An 11,876-nucleotide genomic window follows, 5' to 3' on the forward strand; every position below is an offset into this window, starting at 1 on the left:
GTAGTAGTTGAAATGGGATTAGGTCTGAAAGACATGTTAATAGTAGTAGTGGAAATGGTATTAGGTCTGAAAGGCATCAATAATAATAGTAGTAGTGGAAATGGGATTAGGTCTGAAAGACATCAATAATAGTAGTAGTGGAAATGGGATTATGTCTGAAAGACATCAATATTAAAAGTAGTAATTGGAAATGGGATTAGGTCTGAAAGACATCAATAATAATAGTAGTGGAAATGGGATTAGGTCTGAAAGACATCAATAATAGTAGTAGTGGAAATGGGATTAGGTCTGAAAGACATCAATATTAAAAGTAGTAGTGGAAATGGGATTAGGTCTGAAAGGCATCAATATTAATAGTAGTGGAAATGGGATTAGGTCTGAAAGACATCAATAATAGTAGTGGAAATGGGATTAGGTCTGAAAGACATCAATATTAATAGTAGTGGAAATGGGATTAGGTCTGAAAGACATCAATAATAATAGTAGTGGAAATGGGATTAGGTCTGAAAGACATCAATAATAATAGTAGTGGAAATGGGATTAGGTCTGAAAGACATCAATAATAATAGTAGTGGAAATGGGATTAGGTCTGAAAGACATCAATAATAGTAGTAGTGGAAATGGGATTAGGTCTGAAAGACATCAATAATAATAGTAGTGGAAATGGGATTAGGTCTGAAAGACATCAATAATAATAGTAGTGGAAATGGGATTAGGTCTGAAAGACATGTTAATAGTAGTAGTGGAAATGGTATTAGGTCTGAAAGGCATCAATAATAATAGTAGTATTGGAAATGGGATTAGGTCTGAAAGGCATCAATAATAATAGTAGTAGTGGAAATGGGATTAGGTCTGAAAGACATCAATATTAAAAGTAGTAGTGGAAATGGGATTAGGTCTGAAAGGCATCAATAATAATAGTAGTAGTGGAAATGGGATTAGGTCTGAAAGACATCAATATTAAAAGTAGTAGTGGAAATGGGATTAGGTCTGAAAGGCATCAATAATAATAGTAGTAGTGGAAATGGGATTAGGTCTGAAAGACATCAATATTAAAAGTAGTAGTGGAAATGGGATTAGGTCTGAAAGACATCAATAATAATAGTAGTGGAAATGGGATTAGGTCTGAAAGACATCAATAATAGTAGTAGTGGAAATGGGATTAGGTCTGAAAGACATCAATATTAAAAGTAGTAGTGGAAATGGGATTAGGTCTGAAAGGCATCAATATTAATAGTAGTGGAAATGGGATTAGGTCTGAAAGACATCAATAATAGTAGTGGAAATGGGATTAGGTCTGAAAGACATCAATAATAGTAGTGGAAATGGGATTAGGTCTGAAAGACATCAATAATAGTAGTAGTAGTGGAAATGGGATTAGGTCTGAAAGACATGTTAATAGTAGTAGTGGAAATTGTATTAGGTCTGAAAGGCATCAATAATAATAGTAGTAGTGGAAATGGGATTAGGTCTGAAAGACATCAATATTAATAGTAGTGGAAATGGGATTAGGTCTGAAAGACATCAATAATAGTAGTAGTGGAAATGGGATTATGTCTGAAAGACATCAATATTAAAAGTAGTAGTGGAAATGGGGTTAGGTCTGAAAGACATCAATAATAGTAGTAGTGGAAATGGGATTAGGTCTGAAAGACATCAATATTAAAAGTAGTAGTGGAAATGGGATTAGGTCTGAAAGGCATCAATATTAATAGTAGTGGAAATGGGATTAGGTCTGAAAGACATCAATAATAGTAGTGGAAATGGGATTAGGTCTGAAAGACATCAATAATAGTAGTGGAAATGGGATTAGGTCTTAAAATACATCAATAATAATAGTAGTAGTGGAAATGGTATTAGGTCTGAAAGACATCAATATTAAAAGTAGTAGTGGAAATGGGATTAGGTCTGAAAGACATGTTAATAGTAGTAGTGGAAATGGTATTAGGTCTGAAAGACATCAATAATAATAGTAGTAGTGGAAATGGGATTAGGTCTGAAAGACATCAATATTAATAGTAGTGGAAATGGGATTAGGTCTGAAAGACATCAATAATAGTAGTAGTGGAAATGGGATTAGGTCTGAAAGACATCAATAATAGTAGTAGTGGAAATGGGATTAGGGCTGAAAGACATCAATAATAATAGTAGTGGAAATGGGATTAGGTCTGAAAGACATCAATATTAATAGTAGTAGTGGAAATGGGATTAGGTCTGAAAGACATCAATAATAGTAGTAGTGGAAATGGGATTAGGTCTGAAAGACATCAATATTAATAGTAGTGGAAATGGGATTAGGTCTGAAAGACATCAATAATAGTAGTAGTGGAAATGGGATTAGGTCTGAAAGACATCAATAATAATAGTAGTGGAAATGGGATTAGGTCTGAAAGACATCAATAATAATAGTAGTGGAAATGGGATTAGGTCTGAAAGACATCAATATTAAAAGTAGTAGTGGAAATGGGATTAGGTCTGAAAGACATCAATATTAAAAGTAGTAGTGGAAATGGGATTAGGTCTGAAAGACATCAATAATAGTAGTAGTGGAAATGGGATTAGGTCTGAAAGACATCAATAATAATAGTAGTGGAAATGGTATTAGGTCTGAAAGACATCAATAATAGTAGTAGTGGAAATGGGATTAGGTCTGAAAGACATCAATATTAATAGTAGTAGTGGAAATGGGATTAGGTCTGAAAGACATCAATAATCGTAGTGGAAATGGGATTAGGTCTGAAAGACATCAATAATAGTAGTAGTGGAAATGGGATTAGGTCTGAAAGACATCAATAATAATAGTAGTGGAAATGGGATTAGGTCTGAAAGACATCAATATTAATAGTAGTGGACATGGGATTAGGTCTGAAAGACATCAATAATAGTAGTGGAAATGGGATTAGGTCTGAAAGACATCAATAATAGTAGTAGTAGTGGAAATGGGATTAGGTCTGAAAGACATGTTAATAGTAGTAGTGGAAATGGTATTAGGTCTGAAAGGCATCAATAATAATAGTAGTAGTGGAAATGGGATTATGTCTGAAAGACATCAATATTAAAAGTAGTAGTGGAAATGGGATTAGGTCTGAAAGACATCAATATTAATAATAGTAGTAGTGGAAATGGGATTAGGTCTGAAAGACATCAATATTAAAAGTAGTAGTGGAAATGGGATTAGGTCTGAAAGACATCAATAATAATAGTAGTGGAAATGGGATTAGGTCTGAAAGACATCAATAATAATAGTAGTGGAAATGGGATTAGGTCTGAAAGACATCAATAATAATAGTAGTGGAAATGGGATTAGGTCTGAAAGACATCAATAATAATAGTAGTGGAAATGGGATTAGGTCTGAAAGACATCAATAATAGTAGTAGTGGAAATGGGATTAGGTCTGAAAGACATCAATAATAATAGTAGTGGAAATGGGATTAGGTCTGAAAGACATCAATAATAATAGTAGTGGAAATGGGATTAGGTCTGAAAGACATCAATAATAGTAGTAGTAGTTGAAATGGGATTAGGTCTGAAAGACATGTTAATAGTAGTAGTGGAAATGGTATTAGGTCTGAAAGGCATCAATAATAATAGTAGTAGTGGAAATGGGATTAGGTCTGAAAGACATCAATAATAGTAGTAGTGGAAATGGGATTATGTCTGAAAGACATCAATATTAAAAGTAGTAGTGGAAATGGGATTAGGTCTGAAAGACATCAATAATAATAGTAGTGGAAATGGGATTAGGTCTGAAAGACATCAATAATAGTAGTAGTGGAAATGGGATTAGGTCTGAAAGACATCAATAATAATAGTAGTGGAAATGGGATTAGGTCTGAAAGACATCAATAATAATAGTAGTGGAAATGGGATTAGGTCTGAAAGACATCAATAATAGTAGTAGTAGTTGAAATGGGATTAGGTCTGAAAGACATGTTAATAGTAGTAGTGGAAATGGTATTAGGTCTGAAAGGCATCAATAATAATAGTAGTAGTGGAAATGGGATTAGGTCTGAAAGACATCAATAATAGTAGTAGTGGAAATGGGATTAGGTCTGAAAGACATCAATAATAATAGTAGTGGAAATGGGATTAGGTCTGAAAGACATCAATAATAGTAGTAGTGGAAATGGGATTAGGTCTGAAAGACATCAATAATAATAGTAGTGGAAATGGGATTAGGTCTGAAAGACATCAATAATAATAGTAGTGGAAATGGGATTAGGTCTGAAAGACATCAATAATAGTAGTAGTAGTTGAAATGGGATTAGGTCTGAAAGACATGTTAATAGTAGTAGTGGAAATGGTATTAGGTCTGAAAGGCATCAATAATAATAGTAGTAGTGGAAATGGGATTAGGTCTGAAAGACATCAATAATAGTAGTAGTGGAAATGGGATTATGTCTGAAAGACATCAATATTAAAAGTAGTAGTGGAAATGGGATTAGGTCTGAAAGACATCAATAATAATAGTAGTGGAAATGGGATTAGGTCTGAAATACATCAATAATAGTAGTGGAAATGGGATTAGGTCTGAAAGACATCAATAATAGTAGTAGTGGAAATGGGATTAGGTCTGAAAGACATATTAAAAGTAGTAGTGGAAATGGGATTAGGTCTGAAAGGCATCAATATTAATAGTAGTGGAAATGGGATTAGGTCTGAAAGACATGTTAATAGTAGTAGTGGAAATGGGATTAGGTCTGAAAGACATCAATAATAGTAGTAGTGGAAATGGGATTATGTCTGAAAGACATCAATATTAAAAGTAGTAGTGGAAATGGGATTAGGTCTGAAAGACATCAATAATAGTAGTAGTGGAAATGGGTTTAGGTCTGAAAGACATCAATATTAAAAGTAGTAGTGGAAATGGGATTAGGTCTGAAAGGCATCAATATTAATAGTAGTGGAAATGGGATTAGGTCTGAAAGACATCAATAATAGTAGTAGTGGAAATGGGATTAGGTCTGAAAGACATCAATATTAAAAGTAGTAGTGGAAATGGGATTAGGTCTGAAAGACATCAATAATAGTAGTAGTGGAAATGGGATTAGGTCTGAAAGACATCAATAATAATAGTAGTGGAAATGGGATTAGGTCTGAAAGACATCAATAATAATAGTAGTGGAAATGGGATTAGGTCTGAAAGACATCAATAATAATAGTAGTGGAAATGGGATTAGGTCTGAAAGACATCAATAATAATAGTAGTGGAAATGGGATTAGGTCTGAAAGACATCAATAATAGTAGTAGTGGAAATGGGATTAGGTCTGAAAGACATCAATAATAATAGTAGTGGAAATGGGATTAGGTCTGAAAGACATCAATAATAGTAGTAGTAGTTGAAATGGGATTAGGTCTGAAAGACATGTTAATAGTAGTAGTGGAAATGGTATTAGGTCTGAAAGGCATCAATAATAATAGTAGTAGTGGAAATGGGATTAGGTCTGAAAGACATCAATAATAGTAGTAGTGGAAATGGGATTATGTCTGAAAGACATCAATATTAAAAGTAGTAATTGGAAATGGGATTAGGTCTGAAAGACATCAATAATAATAGTAGTGGAAATGGGATTAGGTCTGAAAGACATCAATAATAGTAGTAGTGGAAATGGGATTAGGTCTGAAAGACATCAATATTAAAAGTAGTAGTGGAAATGGGATTAGGTCTGAAAGGCATCAATATTAATAGTAGTGGAAATGGGATTAGGTCTGAAAGACATCAATAATAGTAGTGGAAATGGGATTAGGTCTGAAAGACATCAATATTAATAGTAGTGGAAATGGGATTAGGTCTGAAAGACATCAATAATAATAGTAGTGGAAATGGGATTAGGTCTGAAAGACATCAATAATAATAGTAGTGGAAATGGGATTAGGTCTGAAAGACATCAATAATAATAGTAGTGGAAATGGGATTAGGTCTGAAAGACATCAATAATAGTAGTAGTGGAAATGGGATTAGGTCTGAAAGACATCAATAATAATAGTAGTGGAAATGGGATTAGGTCTGAAAGACATCAATAATAATAGTAGTGGAAATGGGATTAGGTCTGAAAGACATGTTAATAGTAGTAGTGGAAATGGTATTAGGTCTGAAAGGCATCAATAATAATAGTAGTATTGGAAATGGGATTAGGTCTGAAAGGCATCAATAATAATAGTAGTAGTGGAAATGGGATTAGGTCTGAAAGACATCAATATTAAAAGTAGTAGTGGAAATGGGATTAGGTCTGAAAGGCATCAATAATAATAGTAGTAGTGGAAATGGGATTAGGTCTGAAAGACATCAATATTAAAAGTAGTAGTGGAAATGGGATTAGGTCTGAAAGGCATCAATAATAATAGTAGTAGTGGAAATGGGATTAGGTCTGAAAGACATCAATATTAAAAGTAGTAGTGGAAATGGGATTAGGTCTGAAAGACATCAATAATAATAGTAGTGGAAATGGGATTAGGTCTGAAAGACATCAATAATAGTAGTAGTGGAAATGGGATTAGGTCTGAAAGACATCAATATTAAAAGTAGTAGTGGAAATGGGATTAGGTCTGAAAGGCATCAATATTAATAGTAGTGGAAATGGGATTAGGTCTGAAAGACATCAATAATAGTAGTGGAAATGGGATTAGGTCTGAAAGACATCAATAATAGTAGTGGAAATGGGATTAGGTCTGAAAGACATCAATAATAGTAGTAGTAGTGGAAATGGGATTAGGTCTGAAAGACATGTTAATAGTAGTAGTGGAAATTGTATTAGGTCTGAAAGGCATCAATAATAATAGTAGTAGTGGAAATGGGATTAGGTCTGAAAGACATCAATATTAATAGTAGTGGAAATGGGATTAGGTCTGAAAGACATCAATAATAGTAGTAGTGGAAATGGGATTATGTCTGAAAGACATCAATATTAAAAGTAGTAGTGGAAATGGGGTTAGGTCTGAAAGACATCAATAATAGTAGTAGTGGAAATGGGATTAGGTCTGAAAGACATCAATATTAAAAGTAGTAGTGGAAATGGGATTAGGTCTGAAAGGCATCAATATTAATAGTAGTGGAAATGGGATTAGGTCTGAAAGACATCAATAATAGTAGTGGAAATGGGATTAGGTCTGAAAGACATCAATAATAGTAGTGGAAATGGGATTAGGTCTTAAAATACATCAATAATAATAGTAGTAGTGGAAATGGTATTAGGTCTGAAAGACATCAATATTAAAAGTAGTAGTGGAAATGGGATTAGGTCTGAAAGACATGTTAATAGTAGTAGTGGAAATGGTATTAGGTCTGAAAGACATCAATAATAATAGTAGTAGTGGAAATGGGATTAGGTCTGAAAGACATCAATATTAATAGTAGTGGAAATGGGATTAGGTCTGAAAGACATCAATAATAGTAGTAGTGGAAATGGGATTAGGTCTGAAAGACATCAATAATAGTAGTAGTGGAAATGGGATTAGGGCTGAAAGACATCAATAATAATAGTAGTGGAAATGGGATTAGGTCTGAAAGACATCAATATTAATAGTAGTAGTGGAAATGGGATTAGGTCTGAAAGACATCAATAATAGTAGTAGTGGAAATGGGATTAGGTCTGAAAGACATCAATATTAATAGTAGTGGAAATGGGATTAGGTCTGAAAGACATCAATAATAGTAGTAGTGGAAATGGGATTAGGTCTGAAAGACATCAATAATAATAGTAGTGGAAATGGGATTAGGTCTGAAAGACATCAATAATAATAGTAGTGGAAATGGGATTAGGTCTGAAAGACATCAATATTAAAAGTAGTAGTGGAAATGGGATTAGGTCTGAAAGACATCAATATTAAAAGTAGTAGTGGAAATGGGATTAGGTCTGAAAGACATCAATAATAGTAGTAGTGGAAATGGGATTAGGTCTGAAAGACATCAATAATAATAGTAGTGGAAATGGTATTAGGTCTGAAAGACATCAATAATAGTAGTAGTGGAAATGGGATTAGGTCTGAAAGACATCAATATTAATAGTAGTAGTGGAAATGGGATTAGGTCTGAAAGACATCAATAATAGTAGTGGAAATGGGATTAGGTCTGAAAGACATCAATAATAGTAGTAGTGGAAATGGGATTAGGTCTGAAAGACATCAATAATAATAGTAGTGGAAATGGGATTAGGTCTGAAAGACATCAATATTAATAGTAGTGGACATGGGATTAGGTCTGAAAGACATCAATAATAGTAGTGGAAATGGGATTAGGTCTGAAAGACATCAATAATAGTAGTAGTAGTGGAAATGGGATTAGGTCTGAAAGACATGTTAATAGTAGTAGTGGAAATGGTATTAGGTCTGAAAGGCATCAATAATAATAGTAGTAGTGGAAATGGGATTAGGTCTGAAAGACATCAATAATAGTAGTAGTAGTGGAAATGGTATTAGGTCTGAAAGGCATCAATAATAATAGTAGTAGTGGAAATGGGATTAGGTCTGAAAGACATCAATACTAATAGTAGTGGAAATGGGATTAGGTCTGAAAGACATCAATAATAGTAGTAGTAGTGGAAATGGGATTAGGTCTGAAAGACATGTTAATAGTAGTAGTGGAAATGGTATTAGGTCTGAAAGGCATCAATAATAATAGTAGTAGTGGAAATGGGATTAGGTCTGAAAGGCATCAATAATAATAATAGTAGTAGTTGAAATGGGATTAGGTCTGAAAGACATCAATACTAATAGTAGTAGTGGGAATGGGATTAGGTCTGAAAGACATCATAATAATAGTAGTGGAAATGGGATTAGGTCTGAAAGACATCAATAATAATAGTAGTAGTGGAAATGGGATTAGGTCTGAAAGACATCAATAATAATATTAGTGGAAATGGTATTAGGTCTGAAAGACATCAATAATAATAGTAGTAGTGGAAATGGGATTAGGTCTGAAAGGCATCAATAATAATAGTAGTAGTGGAAATGGGATTAGGTCTGAAAGACATCAATAATTATAGTAGTAGTGGAAATGGGATTAGGTCTGAAAGACATCAATACTAATAGTAGTAGTGGGAATGGGATTAGGTCTGAAAGACATCAATAATAATAGTAGTGGAAATGGGATTAGGTCTGAAAGACATCAATAATAATAGTAGTAGTGGAAATGGGATTAGGTCTGAAAGACATCAATAATAATAGTAGTGGTGGAAATGGGATTAGGTCTGAAAGACATCAATAATAGTAGTAGTGGAAATGGGATTAGGTCTGAAAGACATCAGTAATAATAGTAGTGGAAATGGGATTAGGTCTGAAAGACATCAATAATAATAGTAGTAGTGGAAATGGGATTAGGTCTGAAAGGCATCAATAATAATAGTAGTAGTGGAAATGGGATTAGGTCTGAAAGACATCAATAATAATAGTAGTAGTGGAAATGGGATTAGGTCTCAAAGACATCAATAGTAGTAGTAGTGGAAATGGGATTAGGTCTGAAAGGCATCAATAATAATAGTAGTAGTGGAAATGGGATTAGGTCTGAAAGACATCAATAATAATAGTAGTAGTGGAAATGGGATTAGGTCTGAAAGACATCAATAATAATAGTAGTGGAAATGGGATTAGGTCTGAAAGACATCAATAATAATAGTAGTAGTGGAAATGGGATTAGGTCTGAAAGGCATCAATAATAATAGTAGTAGTGGAAATGGGATTAGGTCTGAAAGACATCAATAATAATAGTAGTAGTGGAAATGGGATTAGGTCTGAAAGACATCAATAGTAGTAGTAGTGGAAATGGGATTAGGTCTGAAAGGCATCAATAATAATAGTAGTAGTGGAAATGGGATTAGGTCTGAAAGACATCAATAATACTAGTAGTAGTGGAAATGGGATTAGGTCTGAAAGACATCAATAATAATAGTAGTAGTGGAAATGGGATTAGGTCTGAAAGGCATCAATAATAATAGTAGTAGTGGAAATGGGATTAGGTCTGAAAGACATCAATAATTATAGTAGTGGAAATGGGATTATGTCTGAAAGACATGTTAATAGTAGTAGTGGAAATGGGATTAGGTCTGAAAGACATCAATAATAATAGTAGTGGAAATGGGATTAGGTCTGAAAGACATGTTAATAGTAGTAGTGGAAATGGGATTAGGTCTGAAAGACATGTTAATAGTAGTAGTGGAAATGGGATTAGGTCTGAAAGACATCAATAATAATAGTAGTGGAAATGGGATTAGGTCTGAAAGACATGTTAATAGTAGTGGAAATGGGATTAGGTCTGAAAGACATCAATAATAATAGTAGTAGTGGAAATGGGATTAGGTCTGAAAGACATCAATAATAATAGTAGTAGTGGAAATGGGATTAGGTCTGAAAGACATCAATAATAATAGTAGTAGTGGAAATGGGATTAGGTCTGAAATACATCAATAATAATAGTAGTGGAAATGGGATTAGGTCTGAAAGACATCAATAATAATAGTAGTAGTGGAAATGGGATTAGGTCTGAAAGGCATCAATAATAATAGTAGTAGTGGAAATGGGATTAGGTCTGAAAGACATCAATAATAATAGTAGTAGTGGAAATGGGATTAGGTCTGAAAGACATCAATAGTAGTAGTAGTGGAAATGGGATTAGGTCTGAAAGGCATCAATAATAATAGTAGTAGTGGAAATGGGATTAGGTCTGAAAGACATCAATAATAATAGTAGTAGTGGAAATGGGATTAGGTCTGAAAGACATCAATAATAATAGTAGTAGTGGAAATGGGATTAGGTCTGAAAGGCATCAATAATAATAGTAGTAGTGGAAATGGGATTAGGTCTGAAAGACATCAATAATTATAGTAGTGGAAATGGGATTATGTCTGAAAGACATGTTAATAGTAGTAGTGGAAATGGGATTAGGTCTGAAAGACATCAATAATAATAGTAGTGGAAATGGGATTAGGTCTGAAAGACATGTTAATAGTAGTAGTGGAAATGGGATTAGGTCTGAAAGACATGTTAATAGTAGTAGTGGAAATGGGATTAGGTCTGAAAGACATCAATAATAATAGTAGTGGAAATGGGATTAGGTCTGAAAGACATGTTAATAGTAGTGGAAATGGGATTAGGTCTGAAAGACATCAATAATAATAGTAGTAGTGGAAATGGGATTAGGTCTGAAAGACATCAATAATAATAGTAGTAGTGGAAATGGGATTAGGTCTGAAAGACATCAATAATAATAGTAGTAGTGGAAATGGGATTAGGTCTGAAAGACATGTTAATAGTAGTAGTGGAAATGGGATTAGGTCTGAAAGACATGTTAATAGTAGTAGTGGAAATGGGATTAGGTCTGAAAGACATGTTAATAGTAGTAGTGGAAATGGGATTAGGTCTGAAAGACATCAATAATAATAGTAGTAGTGGAAATGGGATTAGGTCTGAAAGACATGTTAATAGTAGTAGTGGAAATGGGATTAGGTCTGAAAGACATGTTAATAGTAGTAGTAGTGGAAATGGGATTAGGTCTGAAAGACATGTTAATAGTAGTAGTGGAAATGGGATTAGGTCTGAAAGACATGTTAATAGTAGTAGTGGAAATGGGATTAGGTCTGAAAGACATCAATAATAATAGTAGTAGTGGAAATGGGATTAGGTCTGAAAGACATGTTAATAGTAGTAGTGGAAATGGGATTAGGTCTGAAAGACATCAATAATAATAGTAGTAGTGGAAATGGGATTAGGTCTGAAAGGCATGTTAATAGTAGTAGTGGAAATGGGATTAGGTCTGAAAGACATCAATAATAATAGTAGTAGTGGAAATGGGATTAGGTCTGAAAGACATGTTAATAGTAGTAGTGGAAATGGGATTAGGTCTGAGTATTTGTCACAGTGTAATAGGAAATGGGATTAGGTCTG

The 11,876-nt window shown here is 33.6% G+C and overlaps 2 long non-coding RNA genes across 2 annotated transcripts; both read left to right on the forward strand.

Annotated features, from left to right (window-relative positions):
- Positions 1 to 9,485: 9,485 nt before the first annotated feature.
- On the forward strand, positions 9,486 to 9,907 carry LOC311124955. The gene is made up of 3 exons (XR_014612822.1): positions 9,486 to 9,544; positions 9,588 to 9,725; positions 9,861 to 9,907. It is a non-coding gene; the product is annotated as an uncharacterized lncRNA (long non-coding RNA).
- Positions 9,908 to 11,297: 1,390 nt separating this feature from the next.
- On the forward strand, positions 11,298 to 11,799 carry LOC311124956. Its single transcript, XR_014612823.1, has 3 exons — positions 11,298 to 11,396; positions 11,568 to 11,701; positions 11,744 to 11,799. It is a non-coding gene; the product is annotated as an uncharacterized lncRNA (long non-coding RNA).
- The last annotated feature ends 77 nt before the right edge of the window (positions 11,800 to 11,876 follow it).

This window comes from Coregonus lavaretus (genome assembly GCF_964263955.1).
Source record: "Coregonus lavaretus genome assembly, contig: HAP1_SCAFFOLD_6514, whole genome shotgun sequence".
Lineage (NCBI taxonomy): Eukaryota > Metazoa > Chordata > Actinopteri > Salmoniformes > Salmonidae > Coregonus > Coregonus lavaretus.